Source organism: Mauremys reevesii, linkage group 3 (assembly GCF_016161935.1).
Source record: "Mauremys reevesii isolate NIE-2019 linkage group 3, ASM1616193v1, whole genome shotgun sequence".
Lineage (NCBI taxonomy): Eukaryota > Metazoa > Chordata > Testudines > Geoemydidae > Mauremys > Mauremys reevesii.
The window spans coordinates 11,452,781-11,474,958 of NC_052625.1; the positions used below are offsets into that span (position 1 = coordinate 11,452,781).

The following is a 22,178-nucleotide window of genomic DNA, read 5'->3' on the forward strand; positions in this document are numbered from 1 at the left end:
GGGTTGTAGTCATTCCAGATAAATAGGTCCTGAGTTTTTATAACTGCAGAAGGCCAGCTCCTCAGCTCTTCTTAAATCCCTCTTGTATCGCTCCAGAAGAGTTCACTAGCTCATTCATTTTCCCATGCTGATCTGATCACCACGGGCTGAATTCAGTGCAAAGGCCTCTGTGAGGTCACTAGCTCACCAATTCTAGCATGCTGGGTTGATGTAAATGTACAAGCTTTGGAGGGTTAGCAGCTCACGACCTTTAGCTTGCTGGGATAAAGTCAAATCTCAACACATTCTAGAATGATGGCTGGCGCCACGGCAACAGGCCTTTATGTGGTTAATGTTTCAGCACCTCTAGGTTTCTGGGTTTATGTCCTCTATGAGGTCACTTGTTCCTCAAATGTAGCATACTGGATTGATATTAAAGAATGGGCTGCTATGAGGTCACTGGCTCAGCACATATGACATGCTAGGTTGGTAATGGTGAAAGCACTGACATAGAGTTCCGGCTACAGCACTTCCAGGCTCCTGGCTGAAGCCAAGCGGGACTTTGTCAAGATACTAGCTCGGTACCTCCATCTTCCTAGCATGAGTCTGGACACAGGCCTCAGGTCTCTGGCACAGAACCACTACTTTGCTGGGGTAAAGTCAAAGTCAGGCCTCTGTGAGGCTACTGGCTTTTGTCAAAGCACAGGTCTTTGTAAGGTTTGCTAGATCAGAACCTCTGGCTCTCTGGGCTGATGTTAAGCCTCAGGCTTTTGTGAGGTCATACTTCTCAGCCTCTCTACATAAAGATAAGGGATGGAGGTTGGGGGAGATGATCTGATCCTATGACAGAGAAAATATTTTGCCTCTTAATGATTTTCTACTCACATAGCCATTTACTGATCTCAAAACAATCCTTCTACAGAGGCCTGTTTGGTTATTGAGGTGGATCTGCTTTGTAGAGCCAGTTTGTTTCCTGTGATTAAAACTGTCAGTGACTACGTGAATTTGTGCATACTAGCCCTCCAAAACATATGTTGTCACCCCTCACTTAGGGACAGGGCCCTGATGTTTAATGAAGAGATAAGGTTTTTTGCTTTGTGCCCCCAAGATGTTCCATCTAATGAATCATGAGATAGATGATTTGCAAGCTTTCTCGGCCTTCATACATGAGTGGAAAAACATGAAAGGGCCTAGGATTTCCTGAGGAACTGAGTACATTCAATCTATATTTTGAAGGCCAGTGAACATCCAGGAAGTTCTAGAGTCTCTTCTTTGACTGTGAATGCTTTGGAGAAGCACAAGGACAGCAAGACTACCTTGGGATTTATGAAAGATGGAGTACTTTGGGGCTGAATGCCACATCAGTTCAAAAGACCACCTTGTCCAAATGGAACACACAGTACTTATTCTATTGAGAGGTTTCCTTATTCTGAGACTTGCCTGGTCAGATGTAATAAAGGCATGACAGGAGCAAGTGTGAGTGCATGACTAATGGTATGCATCACACAGGTGACTGAGAAGAGAGATGAAGCCAAGAAGATATTGTAGACTATGAAGTGGAGAAGTAGTCGTAGGTTCCACCCCCACTCTGAACTTTAGGGTACATATGTGGGGACCTGCATGAGAAACCCTAAGCTTAATTACCAGCTTAGATCAGTATGCTGCCACCATCCAAATATTTGAGTCATTTGGAAAACTCTGTCTTCCCCCCCCCAAACCTTTCCCTCCCTGGGTAGACTTGAGAGACTTCGCCACCAATTCCCTGGTGAACACCGATCCAAACCCCTTGGATCTTAAAACAAGGAAGAGTTACTCATTCCCCTCCCCCCTTCTTCCCTCACCAATCCCTGGTGAGTCCTGATCCAATCTCCTTGCATCTAAAAACAAGACAAAATCAATCAGGTTCTTTTAAAAAAGGCTTTTAATTAAAGAAAAGAAAGGTAAAAGAAAAAACCTCTGGGAGAGATTAGCGTACCAGCTACTCTCACAGACAACAGATTCAAAACACAGAGGATGTTCCCCTGGGCAAAAGAATCCCTAATTTGATTATTTCTCTAATTGCACAAAGTCACAAAAGAAAATAAACATAAACCTATTTATTTGTTTCTGATACTCACTACTCTGATAAGAGGCTGGTTCCTTGATCTTTTCCACTCGCCAAAAGTGAAACTGACCAAGCCAAAGGGAACTTCCCTCCTTCCTTTTGAAACATCCTGTCCCCCCATTAATTAATTAATGGGGGGACAGGATGGTAATTAAGCTTAGGGTTTCTCATGCAGGTCCTCACATATGTCCCCCCTGGTCACGTGTCAGCTAGGCTAGGTGAACTTCTTAACCCTTTACAAGTAAATGAGGCAATAACCTTTAACTATCTGTTTAAGACAGAAGTCTATAACATATTTAATTTAGACATTTCCAGTTACAAGGATTGGCTTGATCATCCTCTCAGTTATACAAGTGTCAATTAGGAGTTAGCTCCATAAGAGTTTATTGAGTTATAATGATATAAAACTGGTGTGAATGGAGAATCAAGCCTATTATTTTCCAATTGTAACAGCTGCTATTGAAAGACTGTTCATTTTAGTGGCTAAAATACCTTCCTTTTTACTAGAAATGTAATGGGTTACATTGCTTGCCTGAAATGGAAAGGGGAATTTGACACACAGTATTCAAATCATGGATTTGGTTTTAAGCTTTTGACCATTTTTTCACAAATCTTTAGTCCTCTCAATGACACACGGATCACAACGTTTCAACACTTAATTATTTTATCACCCCAAAATACTACAGTGTGCATTTGAGAACAATATTGAAGTTATTCATTTGCTGCAGGGAAAAAGATACACAGGGTATAAATCAGCCATCTCTTTTAACTTGTAATTCACATGCTGTTTCAATTGTCCTCAGGAAACAAAAGTAAAACTTTTGGGGTCATAAGCTACTTTTTCTCACTTTAAAAAAAAAAACGGGCACTAGATCCAAAACATTTCACATGATCTTAAAAACAACCTTTTTAGGTACATAAAGGTTCAAAGTCAAGAAAACAGAATTAGGACTGAGTTAGTGCCATCTCCTGGAGTTCATAAATGAACACATGGGTAGTAATCAAAGTAGATCAAATTAGGAAGGGCAACTTCTCATTTCTGATGGTTGGGTGTCATGATGGGTGTTGCCATTATGTAGTGAAGAGATACAATATCAACTGGTCACTGCTTTCCCCTTTGATAAGTGTGACCTACATAAATTAACTTCCAAAGTGTTTATAAAAAGGGAAAAATCTATTTGTTTTCTTACATAGACTTTGCTGTACAGTAAATTTGATGGCCATATATTGCTTAATTCTAGTTTATCACAGCTGAATAATAGGGCAATGTGGGTCATACTTATCAGCCTCTCTACATAAAGGTCAGAGTGCCAGTTCAACTAACAAGCTCAGGAAATTCCACCAAAGACAGGTAGGCTGAATAGATCCACAGTTTAAATCAAGTCAGCCAAACATTGACAAAATTAATCCAACAAGGCAAGGGTAATGTAGAGGCAAACAATTCCATAGCTTCATAGTTGCCTGCATCCTCCTAACTTCAGGGTGTTTGTGATGTTGTTTTTGTGGTTATACTGTCATTTCAACAAAAAACCATTTTATGTCCATATAGGGTCAAAACTAGTGGCTTTGTCCTTATATAGTCATTTCAGTGGAAAGTGTTAATGACATGATCAGGACAGCTGGCATTTTTCCTTATATGGACACTTTGCTATACAGTAAAATTGTTGGCCCATGTCTGAACAAGCCCATTATAGTTCATCACAGGTGAGTGACCCGGTAGGTTTTTGTCACACTTACCAGCCCCTCTATATAAGGGCCAGAGCTGCCAGCTCAGCTCACAAGATGAGGACATCCCACCAGACAGGTTGGCTGTCTCCTACGGAGCTGGTGCTCCAGCTGCGGAGATCTTGAAAGCCATAATCTTCTCCGGAAATGGCAAGGTACAGACGCAGCAGGAGCAGAAGCAGGAGCCGTCGCAGAAGGCGACGAAGGGGAGGCCGCGGAGGTCGACATGGAAGGAGAAGACGATGACATGGCAGAAGGAGGAGAGGTCGTACAGGTAGTGAGCAAACTCACAGGAGGAGGAGGAGGAGGAGAAGGAGGAGTTTTTAATTTCCTGATTTCTCCCATTCTCCTGTGCAAGTCATCGACCCTCCACACTGCAACATCTGCTATGGCAAAAAGAAACATTCCTTCAGTGACAACACCCCGCGATGACATCCCAAGATGGAAGGAGCCTGCTACCAGTTGAACAATACCACCTGTCAATAAACTTTGAAATTTCATTTTGCAATCTCATTGGGTCCTTGTGTTTTGCCTGCACTTAGAAAATAGGGGTTGTATTTTTGACAGATTGCAGTTTCTTCCTAATCTTCCGCCCTATGATCACTGAGCCTCCTCTTAGTTGCCCTGAGTTCTTTCTCCCTCTGCAACATGAGAAGCCCATCAAGAAATCAGATCAACACACACACAATTCTTGCAGTTATTCTGCACTGGGTGTTCTGTTCACTCCTACAGTTTTTTCCCCCTCAATCTCATTTACAGTAAGGATACTCAGTTTAAAAAATGATCCTAAATGCTTATGCTCTTTAGAGAGTCTTAAAGATATTATTCATTTAATATTTGGAATTAACAGTGGTCCCCCTCTTTTCAAGATTGATGAAGCATTGATCATTCCACCAGACTTGGGACCTTGCTCAATGGCTCTAATGTTAAGACTAATTCACATGAGCATTGATCATTTATTTTAATAAAAGTTATATTAAAGTCTTTTTAATTTCCCTTATGTGGTCACTTTAAAAGATGTAGTTGGTTGCTATCCATACTTCAGGTTTTTTACATATATGGTCGTTTCAACAAAGAGAGCCATTTTATGGTCATATAGTGTGAAAATGTGTCTCTTTTCCTGATTAGGAATTTTGTTTGATAGTGGTATTTAGGGGGTATATGTGGTCATGTTAGCTGGTTTTCTCCTTATATGGACACTTTGCTATACAGTAAAATTGACGCCCATATGTGAACGAGCCCATTATAGTTCATCACAAGTGAGTGACACGGTAGGTTTTTGTCACAGTTATCGGCCCCTCTATATAAAGGCCAGAGCTGCCAGCTCAGCTCACAAGATGAGGCTATCTTACCAGACAGGTTGGCTGCATTCTACAGAGCTGGTGCTCCTGCTGCGGAGATCTTGAAAGCCAAAATCTTCTCCAGAAATGGCAAGGTACAGACGCAGCAGGAGCAGAAGCAGGAGCCGTCGCAGAAGGCGACGAAGGGGAGGCCGCGGAGGTCGACATGGAAGGAGGAGAAGACGACGACATGGCAGAAGGAGGAGAGGTCGTAGAGGTAGAGAGCAAACTCACAGGAGGAGGAGGAGGAGGAGGAGAAGGAGGAGTTTTTAATTTCCTGATTTCTCCCATTCTCCTGTGCAAGTCATCGACCCTCCACACTGCAACATCTGCTATGGCAAAAAGAAACATTCCTTCAGTGACAACACCCCGCGATGACATCCCAAGATGGAAGGAGCCTGCTACCAGTTGAACAATACCACCTGTCAATAAACTTTGAAATTTCATTTTGCAGTCTCATTGGGTCCTTGTGTTTTGCCTGCACTTAGAAAATGTATTTTTGACAGATTGCAGTATCTTCCTAATCTTCCGCCCTATGATCACTGAGCCTCCTCTTAGTTGCCCTGAGTTCATCTGATTTTGGAAATACACCCAGGTGATAGATTCATAGCTGAGGAGTCCGTGTTACTGTTGGGATGAGGCTGCATAGCCTATAAAAGTGGTGGAAAAGAACACTGTAAATTGCACAAGGTGATTTACCGGAAGGCCTCCGAGCCATTTGTGGGATAGGAAGTAGGTAGGAGCAAGCACCCTCTCAGAGGCTGGTGTTTCCTGGAAGCATCAGGCTTCTCACATCCTTTTTACTACATTTATCCCTATTTTTTCCCTAATTTGCACTTTTGTATCTGTTTTTTTTCTTTATAAAGAATTTTTTCATCTTTTCATATGGAAATTTCTCCGACTTTGATCATATTTTTTCACAAGACTCTGAGCCCCTACATGGGATAGGCTGCCCTGTTCCAGGAGAAAGCATTTGTGATTTCATTATGGCATCTTTTCACTATTGTCCATTCCATTCCTTCGGGGAGGGGAATTGGAACAGTGCTGCAACATACCTCTGGTTTGTTCTGATTTTATAACAGCATTATATTTTCACTAATATTCCATTCCTTAACTTACCTGTCATTTTGTTGCACATCCTGACAAATTTGTCAGGTTCAGACTAACACCGTAAACATTTTCCCATCTCACATTGCTAGTTCAGTCTCTTAGCCTTTGGTCTAACTATGGAACCTTGCGTCACTTGTGGTTAAGACCTTTTGCTGAGATAAATATTGACCACTTATTCCTAGATATTTGGCTCCAGTAAAGAACACTGCAGTTAGTTCTGAAACCATTGTATTCCTCTAAATGACATAGTAGTGTAACAGTTTACTGTGCTGACTGGGTGGGTGAGTGGGTCTTTCTTGGCACACCCACAGACATTCCCTAATGCTTTTGGCTCCTCTCAGATTTAACAACCTGAATCAAAGAGTCTCAATGAGGGAGAAGCTCATGGGTGTCACCTGCTTTTTCTTCTGTATCTGGGAGTAAAGAAAACGTACGTGTTGACTGATATTAATTATATTCCCAACTTTTAGCTCTTTACTGATTGAATCTCATATCAGTTTTTCTGTCCATTTGCCCAGTTCTGATTTCAGACTAAGCAGCCTATTGTTACCCAGTTTACAGAGCTTGTCTTTTGTGAATAATGGTACAGCATCAGAACGCTTCTGGAATGTCCTTGTGTGTTCCAGGCTATATTAACATGTAATATCTGTGGACTAGAGATCTTTCTTCAACCACTTCATTTAGGACTTCTGAGTTCAAGTTATCAGTATTTCATGTTGTTTTATGCAGTATGTGTCACACTTGCCCAGGCAATTGTATTTGAGAAAATGCCATTTCTGTCTGTACATTTGTTCTAGCAAAACTCTCAGTAATGCAAATAGGAAAAGTGTTTCTGTCAAGTGAAGGCATGTAGTTCTTGTTCAAGAAGGTATCATTTGCTTAAATGATGGATTCCAGTTGGCCTGTGACGCTTTACACAAAACACAGCCTCCTGAGAGACTGAGGGCTAAAGTTTTCAAAATGGAGGTTATACTTAAAATTGTAACTGCGAGTCCATAAATCTATTCAATTTGCTGCAAGCTTCAGTAATTGGATAGATAGAATTTCCTATTGTGGTCAAAACAAATGAAGGCTTGGATTCTATAGACTTAATCTGTGAAGATGGCTAACTGAGACAAGCTGTATGTTTCATTCGCCACTACGTGTTAAAACAGTATTATTATTGATTTTTAATAAATTCCAAGGGTTGTAGTCATTCCAGATAAATAGGTCCTGAGTTTTTATAACTGCAGAAGGCCAGCTCCTCAGCTCTTCTTAAATCCCTCTTGTATCGCTCCAGAAGAGTTCACTAGCTCATTCTTTTTCCCATGCTGATCTGATCACCACGGGCTGAATTCAGTGCAAAGGCCTCTGTGAGGTCACTAGCTCACCAATTCCAGCATGCTGGGTTGATGTAAATGTACAAGCCTTGGAGGGTTAGCAGCTCACGACCTTTAGCTTGCTGGGATAAAGTCAAATCTCAACACATTCTAGAATGATGGCTGGCGCCACGGCAACAGGCCTTTATGTGGTTAATGTTTCAGCACCTCTAGGTTTCTGGGTTTATGTCCTCTATGAGGTCACTTGTTCCTCAAATGTAGCATACTGGATTGATATTAAAGAATGGGCTGCTATGAGGTCACTGGCTCAGCACATATGACATGCTAGGTTGGTAATGGTGAAAGCACTGACATAGAGTTCCGGCTACAGCACTTCCAGGCTCCTGGCTGAAGCCAAGCGGGACTTTGTCAAGATACTAGCTCGGTACCTCCATCTTCCTAGCATGAGTCTGGACACAGGCCTCAGGTCTCTGGCACAGAACCACTACTTTGCTGGGGTAAAGTCAAAGTCAGGCCTCTGTGAGGCTACTGGCTTTTGTCAAAGCACAGGTCTTTGTAAGGTTTGCTAGATCAGAACCTCTGGCTCTCTGGGCTGATGTTAAGCCTCAGGCTTTTGTGAGGTCATACTTATCAGCCTCTCTACATAAAGATAAGGGATGGAGGTTGGGGGAGATGATCTGATCCTATGACAGAGAAAATATTTTGCCTCTTAATGATTTTCTACTCACATAGCCATTTACTGATCTCAAAACAATCCTTCTACAGAGGCCTGTTTGGTTATTGAGGTGGATCTGCTTTGTAGAGCCAGTTTGTTTCCTGTGATTAAAACTGTCAGTGACTACGTGAATTTGTGCATACTAGCCCTCCAAAACATATGTTGTCACCCCTCACTTAGGGACAGGGCCCTGATGTTTAATGAAGAGATAAGGTTTTTTGCTTTGTGCCCACAAGATGTTCCATCCAATGAATCATGAGATAGATGATTTGCAAGCTTTCTCGGCCTTCATACATGAGTGGAAAAACATGAAAGGGCCTAGGATTTCCTGAGGAACTGAGTACATTCAATCTATATTTTGAAGGCCAGTGAACATCCAGGAAGTTCTAGAGTCTCTTCTTTGACTGTGAATGCTTTGGAGAAGCACAAGGACAGCAAGACTACCTTGGGATTTATGAAAGATGGAGTACTTTGGGGCTGAATGCCACATCAGTTCAAAAGACCACCTTGTCCAAATGGAACACACAGTACTTATTCTATTGAGAGGTTTCCTTATTCTGAGACTTGCCTGGTCAGATGTAATAAAGGCATGACAGGAGCAAGTGTGAGTGCATGACTAATGGTATGCATCACACAGGTGACTGAGAAGAGAGATGAAGCCAAGAAGATATTGTAGACTATGAAGTGGAGAAGTAGTCGTAGGTTCCACCCCCACTCTGAACTTTAGGGTACATATGTGGGGACCTGCATGAGAAACCCTAAGCTTAATTACCAGCTTAGATCAGTATGCTGCCACCATCCAAATATTTGAGTCATTTGGAAAACTCTGTCTTCCCCCCCAAAACCTTTCCTCCTGGGTAGACTTGAGAGACTTCGCCACCAATTCCCTGGTGAACACCGATCCAAACCCCTTGGATCTTAAAACAAGGAAGAGTTACTCATTCCTCCCCTTCTTCCCTCACCAATCCCTGGTGAGTCCTGATCCAATCTCCTTGCATCTAAAAACAAGACAAAATCAATCAGGTTCTTTTAAAAAAGGCTTTTAATTAAAGAAAAGAAAGGTAAAAGAAAAAACCTCTGGGAGAGATTAGCGTACCAGCTACTCTCACAGACAACAGATTCAAAACACAGAGGATGTTCCCCTGGGCAAAAGAATCCCTAATTTGATTATTTCTCTAATTGCACAAAGTCACAAAAGAAAATAAACATAAACCTATTTATTTGTTTCTGATACTCACTACTCTGATAAGAGGCTGGTTCCTTGATCTTTTCCACTCGCCAAAAGTGAAACTGACCAAGCCAAAGGGAACTTCCCTCCTTCCTTTTGAAACATCCTGTCCCCCCATTAATTAATTAATGGGGGGACAGGATGGTAATTAAGCTTAGGGTTTCTCATGCAGGTCCTCACATATGTCCCCCCTGGTCACGTGTCAGCTAGGCTAGGTGAACTTCTTAACCCTTTACAAGTAAATGAGGCAATAACCTTTAACTATCTGTTTAAGACAGAAGTCTATAACATATTTAATTTAGACATTTCCAGTTACAAGGATTGGCTTGATCATCCTCTCAGTTATACAAGTGTCAATTAGGAGTTAGCTCCATAAGAGTTTATTGAGTTATAATGATATAAAACTGGTGTGAATGGAGAATCAAGCCTATTATTTTCCAATTGTAACAGCTGCTATTGAAAGACTGTTCATTTTAGTGGCTAAAATACCTTCCTTTTTACTAGAAATGTAATGGGTTACATTCCTGCTTGCCTGAAATGGAAAGGGGAATTTGACACACAGTATTCAAATCATGGATTTGGTTTTAAGCTTTTGACCATTTTTTCACAAATCTTTAGTCCTCTCAATGACACACGGATCACAACGTTTCAACACTTAATTATTTTATCACCCCAAAATACTTCAGTGTGCATTTGAGAACAATATTGAAGTTATTCATTTGCTGCAGGGAAAAAGATACACAGGGTATAAATCAGCCATCTCTTTTAACTTGTAATTCACATGCTGTTTCAATTGTCCTCAGGAAACAAAGGTGAAACTTTTTGGGGTCATAAGCTACTTTTTCTCACTTTAACAAAAAAAAAACAGGCACTAGATCCAAAACATTTCACATGATCTTAAAAACAACCTTTTTAGGTACATAAAGGTTCAAAGTCAAGAAAACAGAATTAGGACTGAGTTAGTGCCATCTCCTGGAGTTCATAAATGAACACATGGGTAGTAATCAAAGTAGATCAAATTAGGAAGGGCAACTTCTCATTTCTGATGGTTGGGTGTCATGATGGGTGTTGCCATTATGTAGTGAAGAGATACAATATCAACTGGTCACTGCTTTCCCCTTTGATAAGTGCGACCTACATAAATTAACTTCCAAAGTGTTTATAAAAAGGGAAAAATCTATTTGTTTTCTTACATAGACTTTGCTGTACAGTAAATTTGATGGCCATATATTGCTTAATTCTAGTTTATCACAGCTGAATAATAGGGCAATGTGGGTCATACTTATCAGCCTCTCTACATAAAGGTCAGAGTGCCAGTTCAACTAACAAGCTCAGGAAATTCCACCAAAGACAGGTAGGCTGAATAGATCCACAGTTTAAATCAAGTCAGCCAAACATTGACAAAATTAATCCAACAAGGCAAGGGTAATGTAGAGGCAAACAATTCCATAGCTTCATAGTTGCCTGCATCCTCCTAACTTCAGGGTGTTTGTGATGTTGTTTTTGTGGTTATACTGTCATTTCAACAAAAAACCATTTTATGTCCATATAGGGTCAAAACTAGTGGCTTTGTCCTTATATAGTCATTTCAGTGGAAAGTGTTAATGACATGATCAGGACAGCTGGCATTTTTCCTTATATGGACACTTTGCTATACAGTAAAATTGTTGGCCCATGTCTGAACAAGCCCATTATAGTTCATCACAGGTGAGTGACCCGGTAGGTTTTTGTCACACTTACCAGCCCCTCTATATAAGGGCCAGAGCTGCCAGCTCAGCTCACAAGATGAGGACATCCCACCAGACAGGTTGGCTGTCTCCTACGGAGCTGGTGCTCCAGCTGCGGAGATCTTGAAAGCCATAATCTTCTCCAGAAATGGCAAGGTACAGACGCAGCAGGAGCAGAAGCAGGAGCCGTCGCAGAAGGCGACGAAGGGGAGGTCGCGGAGGTCGACATGGAAGGAGGAGAAGACGATGACATGGCAGAAGGAGGAGAGGTCGTAGAGGTAGTGAGCAAACTCACAGGAGGAGGAGGAGGAGGAGAAGGAGGAGTTTTTAATTTCCTGATTTCTCCCATTCTCCTGTGCAAGTCATCGACCCTCCACACTGCAACATCTGCTATGGCAAAAAGAAACATTCCTTCAGTGACAACACCCCGCGATGACATCCCAAGATGGAAGGAGCCTGCTACCAGTTGAACAATACCACCTGTCAATAAACTTTGAAATTTCATTTTGCAATCTCATTGGGTCCTTGTGTTTTGCCTGCACTTAGAAAATAGGGGTTGTATTTTTGACAGATTGCAGTTTCTTCCTAATCTTCCGCCCTATGATCACTGAGCCTCCTCTTAGTTGCCCTGAGTTCTTTCTCCCTCTGCAACATGAGAAGCCCATCAAGAAATCAGATCAACACACACACAATTCTTGCAGTTATTCTGCACTGGGTGTTCTGTTCACTCCTACAGTTTTTTCCCCCTCAATCTCATTTACAGTAAGGATACTCAGTTTAAAAAATGATCCTAAATGCTTATGCTCTTTAGAGAGTCTTAAAGATATTATTCATTTAATATTTGGAATTAACAGTGGTCCCCCTCTTTTCAAGATTGATGAAGCATTGATCATTCCACCAGACTTGGGACCTTGCTCAATGGCTCTAATGTTAAGACTAATTCACATGAGCATTGATCATTTATTTTAATAAAAGTTATATTAAAGTCTTTTTAATTTCCCTTATGTGGTCACTTTAAAAGATGTAGTTGGTTGCTATCCATACTTCAGGTTTTTTACATATATGGTCGTTTCAACAAAGAGAGCCATTTTATGGTCATATAGTGTGAAAATGTGTCTCTTTTCCTGATTAGGAATTTTGTTTGATAGTGGTATTTAGGGGGTATATGTGGTCATGTTAGCTGGTTTTCTCCTTATATGGACACTTTGCTATACAGTAAAATTGACGCCCATATGTGAACGAGCCCATTATAGTTCATCACAAGTGAGTGACACGGTAGGTTTTTGTCACAGTTATCGGCCCCTCTATATAAAGGCCAGAGCTGCCAGCTCAGCTCACAAGATGAGGCTATCTTACCAGACAGGTTGGCTGCATTCTACAGAGCTGGTGCTCCTGCTGCGGAGATCTTGAAAGCCAAAATCTTCTCCAGAAATGGCAAGGTACAGACGCAGCAGGAGCAGAAGCAGGAGCCGTCGCAGAAGGCGACGAAGGGGAGGCCGCGGAGGTCGACATGGAAGGAGGAGAAGACGACGACATGGCAGAAGGAGGAGAGGTCGTAGAGGTAGAGAGCAAACTCACAGGAGGAGGAGGAGAAGGAGGAGTTTTTAATTTCCTGATTTCTCCCATTCTCCTGTGCAAGTCATCGACCCTCCACACTGCAACATCTGCTATGGCAAAAAGAAACATTCCTTCAGTGACAACACCCCGCGATGACATCCCAAGATGGAAGGAGCCTGCTACCAGTTGAACAATACCACCTGTCAATAAACTTTGAAATTTCATTTTGCAGTCTCATTGGGTCCTTGTGTTTTGCCTGCACTTAGAAAATGTATTTTTGACAGATTGCAGTTTCTTCCTAATCTTCCGCCCTATGATCACTGAGCCTCCTCTTAGTTGCCCTGAGTTCATCTGATTTTGGAAATACACCCAGGTGATAGATTCATAGCTGAGGAGTCCGTGTTACTGTTGGGATGAGGCTGCATAGCCTATAAAAGTGGTGGAAAAGAACACTGTAAATTGCACAAGGTGATTTACCGGAAGGCCTCCGAGCCATTTGTGGGATAGGAAGTAGGTAGGAGCAAGCACCCTCTCAGAGGCTGGTGTTTCCTGGAAGCATCAGGCTTCTCACATCCTTTTTACTACATTTATCCCTATTTTTACCCTAATTTGCACTTTTGTATCTGTTTTTTTCTTTATAAAGAATTTTTTCATCTTTTCATATGGAAATTTCTCCGACTTTGATCATATTTTTTCACAAGACTCTGAGCCCCTACATGGGATAGGCTGCCCTGTTCCAGGAGAAAGCATTTGTGATTTCATTATGGCATCTTTTCACTATTGTCCATTCCATTCCTTCGGGGAGGGGAATTGGAACAGTGCTGCAACATACCTCTGGTTTGTTCTGATTTTATAACAGCATTATATTTTCACTAATATTCCATTCCTTAACTTACCTGTCATTTTGTTGCACATCCTGACAAATTTGTCAGGTTCAGACTAACACCGTAAACATTTTCCCATCTCATATTGCTAGTTCAGTCTCTCAGCCTTTGGTCTAACTATGGAACCTTGGGTCACTTGTGGTTAAGATCTTTTCCTGAGATAAATATTGACCACTTATTCCTAGATATTTGGCTCCAGTAAAGAACACTGCAGTTAGTTCTGAAACCATTGTATTCCTCTAAATGACATAGTAGTGTAACAGTTTACTGTGCTGACTGGGTGGGTGAGTGGGTCTTTCTTGGCACACCCACAGACATTCCCTAATGCTTTTGGCTCCTCTCAGATTTAACAACCTGAATCAAAGAGTCTCAATGAGGGAGAAGCTCATGGGTGTCACCTGCTTTTTCTTCTGTATCTGGGAGTAAAGAAAACGTACGTGTTGACTGATATTAATTATATTCCCAACTTTTAGCTCTTTACTGATTGAATCTCATATCAGTTTTTCTGTTCATTTGCCCAGTTCTGATTTCAGACTAAGCAGCCTATTGTTACCCAGTTTACAGAGCTTGTCTTTTGTGAATAATGGTACAGCATCAGAACGCTTCTGGAATGTCCTTGTGTGTTCCAGGCTATATTAACATGTAATATCTGTGGACTAGAGATCTTTCTTCAACCACTTCATTTAGGACTTCTGAGTTCAAGTTATCAGTATTTCATGTTGTTTTATGCAGTATGTGTCACACTTGCCCAGGCAATTGTATTTGAGAAAATGCCATTTCTGTCTGTACATTTGTTCTAGCAAAACTCTCAGTAATGCAAATAGGAAAAGTGTTTCTGTCAAGTGAAGGCATGTAGTTCTTGTTCAAGAAGGTATCATTTGCTTAAATGATGGATTCCAGTTGGCCTGTGACGCTTTACACAAAACACAGCCTCCTGAGAGACTGAGGGCTAAAGTTTTCAAAATGGAGGTTATACTTAAAATTGTAACTGCGAGTCCATAAATCTATTCAATTTGCTGCAAGCTTCAGTAATTGGATAGATAGAATTTCCTATTGTGGTCAAAACAAATGAAGGCTTGGATTCTATAGACTTAATCTGTGAAGATGGCTAACTGAGACAAGCTGTATGTTTCATTCGCCACTACGTGTTAAAACAGTATTATTATTGATTTTTAATAAATTCCAAGGGTTGTAGTCATTCCAGATAAATAGGTCCTGAGTTTTTATAACTGCAGAAGGCCAGCTCCTCAGCTCTTCTTAAATCCCTCTTGTATCGCTCCAGAAGAGTTCACTAGCTCATTCTTTTTCCCATGCTGATCTGATCACCACGGGCTGAATTCAGTGCAAAGGCCTCTGTGAGGTCACTAGCTCACCAATTCCAGCATGCTGGGTTGATGTAAATGTACAAGCCTTGGAGGGTTACCAGCTCACGACCTTTAGCTTGCTGGGATAAAGTCAAATCTCAACACATTCTAGAATGATGGCTGGCGCCACGGCAACAGGCCTTTATGTGGTTAATGTTTCAGCACCTCTAGGTTTCTGGGTTTATGTCCTCTATGAGGTCACTTGTTCCTCAAATGTAGCATACTGGATTGATATTAAAGAATGGGCTGCTATGAGGTCACTGGCTCAGCACATATGACATGCTAGGTTGGTAATGGTGAAAGCACTGACATAGAGTTCCGGCTACAGCACTTCCAGGCTCCTGGCTGAAGCCAAGCGGGACTTTGTCAAGATACTAGCTCGGTACCTCCATCTTCCTAGCATGAGTCTGGACACAGGCCTCAGGTCTCTGGCACAGAACCACTACTTTGCTGGGGTAAAGTCAAAGTCAGGCCTCTGTGAGGCTACTGGCTTTTGTCAAAGCACAGGTCTTTGTAAGGTTTGCTAGATCAGAACCTCTGGCTCTCTGGGCTGATGTTAAGCCTCAGGCTTTTGTGAGGTCATACTTATCAGCCTCTCTACATAAAGATAAGGGATGGAGGTTGGGGGAGATGATCTGATCCTATGACAGAGAAAATATTTTGCCTCTTAATGATTTTCTACTCACATAGCCATTTACTGATCTCAAAACAATCCTTCTACAGAGGCCTGTTTGGTTATTGAGGTGGATCTGCTTTGTAGAGCCAGTTTGTTTCCTGTGATTAAAACTGTCAGTGACTACGTGAATTTGTGCATACTAGCCCTCCAAAACATATGTTGTCACCCCTCACTTAGGGACAGAGCCCTGATGTTTAATGAAGAGATAAGGTTTTTTGCTTTGTGCCCCCAAGATGTTCCATCTAATGAATCATGAGATAGATGATTTGCAAGCTTTCTCGGCCTTCATACATGAGTGGAAAAACATGAAAGGGCCTAGGATTTCCTGAGGAACTGAGTACATTCAATCTATATTTTGAAGGCCAGTGAACATCCAGGAAGTTCTAGAGTCTCTTCTTTGACTGTGAATGCTTTGGAGAAGCACAAGGACAGCAAGACTACCTTGGGATTTATGAAAGATGGAGTACTTTGGGGCTGAATGCCACATCAGTTCAAAAGACCACCTTGTCCAAATGGAACACACAGTACTTATTCTATTGAGAGGTTTCCTTATTCTGAGACTTGCCTGGTCAGATGTAATAAAGGCATGACAGGAGCAAGTGTGAGTGCATGACTAATGGTATGCATCACACAGGTGACTGAGAAGAGAGATGAAGCCAAGAAGATATTGTAGACTATGAAGTGGAGAAGTAGTCGTAGGTTCCACCCCCACTCTGAACTTTAGGGTACATATGTGGGGACCTGCATGAGAAACCCTAAGCTTAATTACCAGCTTAGATCAGTATGCTGCCACCATCCAAATATTTGAGTCATTTGGAAAACTCTGTCTTCCCCCCCAAAACCTTTCCCTCCCTGGGTAGACTTGAGAGACTTCGCCACCAATTCCCTGGTGAACACCGATCCAAACCCCTTGGATCTTAAAACAAGGAAGAGTTACTCATTCCCCTCCCCCCCTTCTTCCCTCACCAATCCCTGGTGAGTCCAGATCCAATCCCCTTGCATCTAAAAACAAGACAAAATCAATCAGGTTCTTTTAAAAAAGGCTTTTAATTAAAGAAAAGAAAGGTAAAAGAAAAAACCTCTGGGAGAGATTAGCGTACCAGCTACTCTCACAGACAACAGATTCAAAACACAGAGGATGTTCCCCTGGGCAAAAGAATCCCTAATTTGATTATTTCTCTAATTGCACAAAGTCACAAAAGAAAATAAACATAAACCTATTTATTTGTTTCTGATACTCACTACTCTGATAAGAGGCTGGTTCCTTGATCTTTTCCACTCGCCAAAAGTGAAACTGACCAAGCCAAAGGGAACTTCCCTCCTTCCTTTTGAAACATCCTGTCCCCCCATTAATTAATTAATGGGGGGACAGGATGGTAATTAAGCTTAGGGTTTCTCATGCAGGTCCCCACATATGTCCCCCCTGGTCACGTGTCAGCTAGGCTAGGTGAACTTCTTAACCCTTTACAAGTAAAAGAGGCAATAACCTTTAACTATCTGTTTAAGACAGAAGTCTATAACATATTTAATTTAGACATTTCCAGTTACAAGGATTGGCTTGATCATCCTCTCAATTATACCAGTGTCAATTAGGAGTTAGCTCCATAAGAGTTTATTGAGTTATAATGATATAAAACTGGTGTGAATGGAGAATCAAGCCTATTATTTTCCAATTGTAACAGCTGCTATTGAAAGACTGTTCATTTTAGTGGCTAAAATACCTTCCTTTTTACTAGAAATGTAATGGGTTACATTCCTGCTTGCCTGAAATGGAAAGGGGAATTTGACACACAGTATTCAAATCATGGATTTGGTTTTAAGCTTTTGACCATTTTTTCACAAATCTTTAGTCCTCTCAATGACACACGGATCACAACGTTTCAACACTTAATTATTTTATCACCCCAAAATACTACAGTGTGCATTTGAGAACAATATTGAAGTTATTCATTTGCTGCAGGGAAAAAGATACACAGGGTATAAATCAGCCATCTCTTTTAACTTGTAATTCACATGCTGTTTCAATTGTCCTCAGGAAACAAAGGTGAAACTTTTTGGGGTCATAAGCTACTTTTTCTCACTTTAAAAAAAAACAAAAAAAAACAGGCACTAGATCCAAAACATTTCACATGATCTTAAAAACAACCTTTTTAGGTACATAAAGGTTCAAAGTCAAGAAAACAGAATTAGGACTGAGTTAGTGCCATCTCCTGGAGTTCATAAATGAACACATGGGTAGTAATCAAAGTAGATCAAATTAGGAAGGGCAACTTCTCATTTCTGATGGTTGGGTGTCATGATGGGTGTTGCCATTATGTAGTGAAGAGATACAATATCAACTGGTCACTGCTTTCCCCTTTGATAAGTGTGACCTACATAAATTAACTTCCAAAGTGTTTATAAAAAGGGAAAAATCTATTTGTTTTCTTACATAGACACTTTGCTGTACAGTAAATTTGATGGCCATATATTGCTTAATTCTAGTTTATCACAGCTGAATAATAGGGCAATGTGGGTCATACTTATCAGCCTCTCTACATAAAGGTCAGAGTGCCAGTTCAACTAACAAGCTCAGGAAATTCCACCAAAGACAGGTAGGCTGAATAGATCCACAGTTTAAATCAAGTCAGCCAAACATTGACAAAATTAATCCAACAAGGCAAGGGTAATGTAGAGGCAAACAATTCCATAGCTTCATAGTTGCCTGCATCCTCCTAACTTCAGGGTGTTTGTGATGTTGTTTTTGTGGTTATACTGTCATTTCAACAAAAAACCATTTTATGTCCATATAGGGTCAAAACTTGTGGCTTTGTCCTTATATAGTCATTTCAGTGGAAAGTGTTAATTAGTGACATGATCAGGACAGCTGGCATTTTTCCTTATATGGACACTTTGCTATACAGTAAAATTGATGCCCATGTCTGAACAAGCCCATTATAGTTCATCACAGATGAGTGACCCGGTAGGTTTTTGTCACACTTACCAGCCCCTCTATATAAGGGCCAGAGCTGCCAGCTCAGCTCACAAGATGAGGACATCCCACCAGACAGGTTGGCTGTCTCCTACGGAGCTGGTGCTCCAGCTGCGGAGATCTTGAAAGCCATAATCTTCTCCGGAAATGGCAAGGTACAGACGCAGCAGGAGCAGAAGCAGGAGCCGTCGCAGAAGGCGACGAAGGGGAGGCCGCGGAGGTCGACATGGAAGGAGAAGACGACGACATGGCAGAAGGAGGAGAGGTCGTACAGGTAGTGAGCAAACTCACAGGAGGAGGAGGAGGAGGAGGAGAAGGAGGAGTTTTTAATTTCCTGATTTCTCCCATTCTCCTGTCGAAGTCATCGACCCTCCACACTGCAACATCTGCTATGGCAAAAAGAAACATTCCTTCAGTGACAACACCCCGCGATGACATCCCAAGATGGAAGGAGCCTGCTACCAGTTGAACAATACCACCTGTCAATAAACTTTGAAATTTCATTTTGCAGTCTCACTGGGTCCTTGTGTTTTGCCTGCACTTAGAAAATAGGGGTTGTATTTTTGACAGATTGCAGTTTCTTCCTAATCCTAATCTTCCGCCTTATGATCACTGAGCCTCCTCTTAGTTGCCCTGAGTTCTTTCTCCCTCTGCAACATGAGAAGCCCATCAAGAAATCAAATCAACACACACACACGTGTTAAAACAGTATTATTATTGATTTTTAATAAATTCCAAGGGTTGTAGTTATTCCAGATAAATAGGTCCTGAGTTTTTATAACTGCAGAAGGCCAGCTCCTCAGCTCTTCTTAAATCCCTTAAATACTGATTGAATCTCATATCAGTTTTTCTGTTCATTTGCCCAGTTCTGATTTCAGACTAAGCAGCCTATTGTTACCCAGTTTACAGAGCTTGTCTTTTGTGAATAATGGTACAGCATCAGAACGCTTCTGGAATGTCCTTGTGTGTTCCAGGCTATATTAACATGTAATATCTGTGAACTAGAGATCTTTCTTCAACCACTTCATTTAGGACTTCTGAGTTCAAGTTATCAGTATTTCATGTTGTTTTATGCAGTATGTGTCACACTTGCCCAGGCAATTGTATTTGAGAAAATGCCATTTCTGTCTGTACATTTGTTCTAGCAAAACTCTCAGTAATGCAAATAGGAAAAGTGTTTCTGTCAAGTGAAGGCATGTAGTTCTTGTTCAAGAAGGTATCATTTGCTTAAATGATGGATTCCAGTTGGCCTGTGATGCTTTACACAAAACAGCCTCCTGAGAGACTGAGGGCTAAAGTTTTCAAAATGGAGGTTATACTTAAAATTGTAACTGCGAGTCCATAAATCTATTCAATTTGTTGCAAGCTTCAGTAATTGGATAGACAGAATTTCCTATTGTGGTCAAAACAAATGAAGGCTTGGATTCTATAGACTTAATCTGTGAAGATGGCCAACTGAGACAAGCTGTATGTTTCATTCGCCACTACGTGTTAAAACAGTATTATTATTGATTTTTAATAAATTCCAAGGGTTGTAGTCATTCCAGATAAATAGGTTCTGAGTTTTTATAACTGCAGAAGGCCAGCTCCTCAGCTCTTCTTAAATCCCTCTTGTATCGCTCCAGAAGAGTTCACTAGCTCATTCTTTTTCCCATGCTGATCTGATCACCACGGGCTGAATTCAGTGCAAAGGCCTCTGTGAGGTCACTAGCTCACCAATTATAGCATGCAGGGTTAATGTAAATGCACAGGCCTTGGAGGGTTACCAGCTCAGGACCTTTAGCTTGCTGGGATAAAGTCAAATCTCAACACATTCTAGAATGATGGCTGGCGCCAAGGCAACAGGCCTTTATGTGGTTAATGTTTCAGCACCTCTAGGTTTCTGGGTTTATGTCCTCTATGAGGTCACTTGTTCCTCAAATGTAGCATACTGGATTGATATCAAAGAATGGGCTGCTATGAGGTCACTGGCTCAGCACATATGACATGCTAGGTTGGTAATGGTGAAAGCACTGACACAGAGTTCCGGCTACAGCACTTCCAGGCTCCTGGCTGAAGCCAAGCGGGACTTTGTCAGGATACTAGCTCGGTACCTCCATCTTCCTAGCATGAGTCTGGACACAGGCCTCAGGTCTCTGGCACAGAACCACTACTTTGCTGGGTAAAGTCAAAGTCAGGCCTCTGTGAGGCTACTGGCTCTTGGCAAAGCACAGGTCTTTGTAAGGTTTTCTAGATCAGCACCTCTGGCTCTCTGGGCTGATGTTAAACCTCGGGCTTTTGTGAGGTCCTACTTATCAGCCTCTCTACATAAAGGTCAGGGATGGAGGTCGGGGGAGATGATCTGATCCTATGACAGAGAAAATATTTTGCCTCTTAATGATTTTCTACTCACATAGCCATTTACTGATCTCAAAACAATCCTTCTACAGAGGCCTGTTTGTTTATTGAGGTGGATCTGCTTTGTAGAGCCAGTTTGTTTCCTGTGATTAAAACTGTCAGTGACTACGTGAATTTGTCAGATCCAATTTGGAGGGCAAGTGACCCTCTTTAGGAGTCTTCCCCAGCCTTGCGCAGTCTCCCTGGATGTACTCCAGTGAGAATCTGCCCTAAATGTAGGAACAAATGATACAGCTCATCAGTGGATTTTTTCCTGCACCACATCCTGTAGCTGAGCTCCTGGCAGACAGCACACCCTTCTGTTCTCTGGATAAGCGCTCATGACAGGACGGTCTGTTCTTCTTAGTAGGGAGTCCTCAATCATGGAGACCTGTCTCTTTGTTGGTGCGATTCTCCAACCTTCCACCTTCGGTTTTCTCTGGCTGCAAGTCCTTGTCTTCTGTTCTTCCTTGCAATCTTCTGCAAGTCATCCTCTATCCTCCTGAGGCGCCGAACTCTGGCTATTTCCATTGATTCTTCCCCCTCTTACTGCAGGGCTAGCCACTCTTCTCTTCTTCCTTGCCCTCCCACTTCCTGTAACTGCCTGCTGGGCCCCTTCTTCATTTTCCAAGTCAGCAAACCTGTTCCTGAGCTCTATTTCTCCTTCACTAGCTGTTTAACTCTGCCTGGTTCTCATAGTCACATGCTTCCATTGGCCACTGTCCTCACCCATCAGTCTACCCTCACAGTTCTCCAGTCCAGCTTGCATCTGCGAGTCTTGAGTTTTCCCTTCAGCCTCCTCCCACCTTCCCTCTATTATCTGCTCAAATCCCCTTCAAAACTGAAGCATGGTTTCTACCTGCATCTCCAAGCCTCAGATCTTCTGGTCCATCAGGTGGCACTTCATACAAATGAAGCACTTTTTAGTACCGATTCCAGGATAATGTGCATGCCTCAGCTTCCACATCCAGCCACCCTCATTGTCTCTTACATTGTCTGGGTCACTACCATGGCTGCTTCTGTAGTGGTCATAGGGCCTACTTCATAACAAATATATTTGGCTTTCACAAGCATCAAACCTAATTTTCAGGGCTTTGGTGATA

The 22,178-nt window shown here is 41.8% G+C and overlaps 4 long non-coding RNA genes across 4 annotated transcripts; 3 read left to right on the forward strand and 1 right to left on the reverse strand.

Annotated features, from left to right (window-relative positions):
* Nucleotides 1-309: 309 nt before the first annotated feature.
* On the forward strand, nt 310-1,449 carry LOC120401020. Its single transcript, XR_005596233.1, has 2 exons — nt 310-633; nt 1,216-1,449. It is a non-coding gene; the product is annotated as an uncharacterized LOC120401020 (long non-coding RNA).
* A 6,301-nt stretch (nt 1,450-7,750) lies between these two features.
* LOC120401018 lies at nt 7,751-8,890 on the forward strand. The gene is made up of 2 exons (XR_005596231.1): nt 7,751-8,074; nt 8,657-8,890. It is a non-coding gene; the product is annotated as an uncharacterized LOC120401018 (long non-coding RNA).
* A 5,012-nt stretch (nt 8,891-13,902) lies between these two features.
* LOC120401022 lies at nt 13,903-20,846 on the reverse strand. Its single transcript, XR_005596235.1, has 2 exons — nt 20,416-20,846; nt 13,903-14,104 (listed from the first exon to the last, which is right to left on the reverse strand). It is a non-coding gene; the product is annotated as an uncharacterized LOC120401022 (long non-coding RNA).
* On the forward strand, nt 15,184-16,323 carry LOC120401019. The gene is made up of 2 exons (XR_005596232.1): nt 15,184-15,507; nt 16,090-16,323. It is a non-coding gene; the product is annotated as an uncharacterized LOC120401019 (long non-coding RNA).
* Nucleotides 20,847-22,178: the final 1,332 nt, after the last annotated feature.